Source organism: Coffea eugenioides, chromosome 8, assembly GCF_003713205.1.
Source record: "Coffea eugenioides isolate CCC68of chromosome 8, Ceug_1.0, whole genome shotgun sequence".
Classification (NCBI taxonomy): domain Eukaryota; kingdom Viridiplantae; phylum Streptophyta; class Magnoliopsida; order Gentianales; family Rubiaceae; genus Coffea; species Coffea eugenioides.
The window spans coordinates 11,705,582-11,708,630 of NC_040042.1; the positions used below are offsets into that span (position 1 = coordinate 11,705,582).

The 3,049-nt window shown below is 39.6% G+C and overlaps 1 long non-coding RNA gene across 1 annotated transcript; it reads right to left on the bottom strand.

The window, feature by feature from the left end:
* Nucleotides 1-251: 251 nt before the first annotated feature.
* LOC113779180 lies at nucleotides 252-487 on the bottom strand. The gene is made up of 2 exons (XR_003469450.1): nucleotides 387-487; nucleotides 252-303 (listed from the first exon to the last, which is right to left on the bottom strand). It is a non-coding gene; the product is annotated as an uncharacterized LOC113779180 (long non-coding RNA).
* Nucleotides 488-3,049: the final 2,562 nt, after the last annotated feature.

Consider the following 3,049-nt stretch of genomic DNA (forward strand, 5'->3'; position numbering starts at 1 on the left):
TGCATATTATACCTCGAGAACATCAGCTATTGAAGAAACTTTTTTATTCATTTCACACTTTGTTCATTTCAGCATCATTTGTTCCATTCCTTGTTCATTCTATCTCCGACTTGTTACATTATCAACAAAATCTGTTCTAAGAAAAGAAAATCAGGTCATAGCTGCGGATATTTCAGAGATTTTGGACACAAAAACAAATTGTACGATTAATGTACGACCTCTAATGAGTCTCCGAATCCGAGATTGTTCTGCTGCATTCATTTCTCTTCTTTGGAGTGATGCCAAGTCACATGTGGATGCCCTCTGGAAGAACAAAGATCAATAGTAACTAAAGCAATAAAAAAATTAGAAAAACTATAATATTTAACCAAATAGTTATCCCAAACCATTCTTGCTTCAAATTGAGCAATCAACTCCTCCTTAAAATCTGCCAATTTCGAATTCATTTCTTCTCGTAGTTCACCACGTATGATTTCCACTTTCTCATTCACTGCATCATCAAATGCTTTCTTTTGTGCAGCATTCATGTGATCCGATGTCCTACACACAACTTTTGGAGTCACACCTACCCCATAAGTATGAAGACGAGTTGGTTTTTCAGGTCCAGGAAAAATGTGCAGATTGTTTAAAATATACAAAGAAGGTCTGGACAGAAAATTAAGTGAAAAATCTATAGCCCAATAAAGCAAAATAACCTGGTCTTCCCTGTTTTGAAAAGCCATCTAAGGAACAAAAATGACGGTAAAAGAAAGTCTCTCATGAAAGCTGAGCACTTGGAAAGAGAATCACCTTAGCTGACTCAGACTGTTCCTAGTACTGAACCAAGTTTAAACAGTTCAAACAACATGCTGCATCTATCAATTTGCAAAATGCAGGTCGTCATAACAAAATTCTGGTCAAGGAAAAACAATCACCTCAGTTCAAAATGTACTATTTCCATTTTACCAAGTTTAAACAGTTCAAACAACATGCTGCATCTATCAATCACCTCAGTTCAAAATGTACTATTTCCATTTTTGCACCAAAGGAAACAGATACCCTGCAGTTTGGAATCAGGCGTGAATTGAAGGACTAGAATCACAGAAGTAAGATGACAAATGGTGAATGACTGTGTATGAAACCTTGGTAATCATGTTAAAGCAAAGATATCTAAGACGAAGATCCTGTTAAATCTAAGAGAACAAGAACGAAAGCTTCAAAGTTCTGGCAAGGAAAAGGAATTACAAATGACAGTAAAGATTTGGTCTAAGGCAACACAAGCTTTATAGTCAGCAATGCTCGAAATATAACATGTTCGGAAGATCCTTGGTCACCAATTTTACCACACTTCAGGCCATCTAAAAGATTCAAAAACGTGTGCGTCCATAATAGCTTCATTAGCAAACACAAATCTGGAAAGTCAGGGACTTTTGAGACCCTCTAATACCTTGCTCCCCTCCATAATTCCAGATCAACTATTTGTTTTGTTGCAGGACATATGAAATAGGTGCAAAGACCAAAATCATCTAAAGATAGGAGAGCAAAATGCAGGAATCCTTGCAAAGAATTAAAAGAGTATCTCATGTACATGGAAGGCGGAACTGAGGAAGGTGATTAGGATATGAGAGAAGCATGTTCAATTTTGCTAGCTACTCCTCTGTGGACAGGCCGAATTATGACATAGTAGCTCCTAGTCCATCATGCGGCAAAAGCTTTCATCTTTACCAACATAGCCAGCAAAACTGGTTTCATTTTGGAGAGGCAAAATCTTCAAGCAATGGCTTGTTAACTGGAAAAATGTTTGCTACAATGACCTTCGTGGACTATTTGCCTTCCCAATTGCATGAGAATGCATAAAACTACAAATGACTGAAGCCTACTTGTTAAGTTTTTCTACAATCTCCAATCATAATCATCTTTTGTTGGAACTTCTTTTTTTTTTTAGCACTTCCGTTGGAACTTCTTCCTTTTTTTTTAAGCTCTTTGGTTGGAACTTAAACCACTGTTGTACCTCCCAAACCTCAACTTCCTATCTGGATCTGGCTTACTAGTCTTTTGAACCGAATAGTCAAAAGAGGAGGTGACAGAGACTAAAAAACAGTGAAAGATAAAGTCCCCTTGTGAATGACCTAATTAGGTAATCTCATCTGCAAGGTCTTGAATTATCTGGCACCATCCTCATCCTCATGAGAAGGGTAGAGATCAAAAAGTTAACACAAAAGACATTTCTCTCACCCCATAACCTGCATATCAAAATCAATATAATCCAACTTTTCAACTGCATGGAAAAGAGTCAGAAGTATGAGGTCCCTCAGAGGATGAATGCTGTATTACCAAATATTGTTTGCAATAAACTGTTCTGAGGGGTAAACAATACATGTAAGTTTTGTGTGAACACGTGTGTTCAACAGCTGGGATCTGAAAATCAGACAGCCTGCAAACCCCAAATCTATCCAAAGGAGATGCAGGTACCGTAGATGACCCCTAGATGCCATCACCACATAAGGTATCAGGGCTAGGCTGACAAAACTGGTCAGGAAAAAAGATCTGGACCAAGAAATAAAAAGAAGGTTGGAGGTAGACAGGTAGGTTGACAAAGTTGGGGGCGGGAGATCCTGTGGAAGCCAAAAATCAAGAAAAACAAAGGAGGCCAGAATCAGAATCAGGCAGGTACTCATTAACATCTGAGGCTTCCAACTTTCAACCAAGAAAAGAGGGAAAGGGCCAGAAGCAAAGGACTTAGCAGAGGAAATCTCGTGAGGGCGGCTGGAAGAGGAACTTCTGTGGAGGAGGAGCTACCGTTTAGACTTCCTTCCACCCCTCGGGGTTAGGTCGGCTGGTTCTGGGCAGCCTCCTGTTTAGATCCCGTTGACTCCCACCTTTCACCCCTCGGAGTTAGCTCGGCTGGTGCGGGGTAGCCTCTTGTTTAGATTCTGGCATCGGATGGTTGTGTTCGACTCCTGTTAACGTCTTGTGTCTTTTTGATAGGGGTGGGGCACAAAAACGCAGTGAAATTAGTCGGACTCGGAATAATAATTCGTTGAATCTGGTGTCCCAAAAAAAAAAAGTT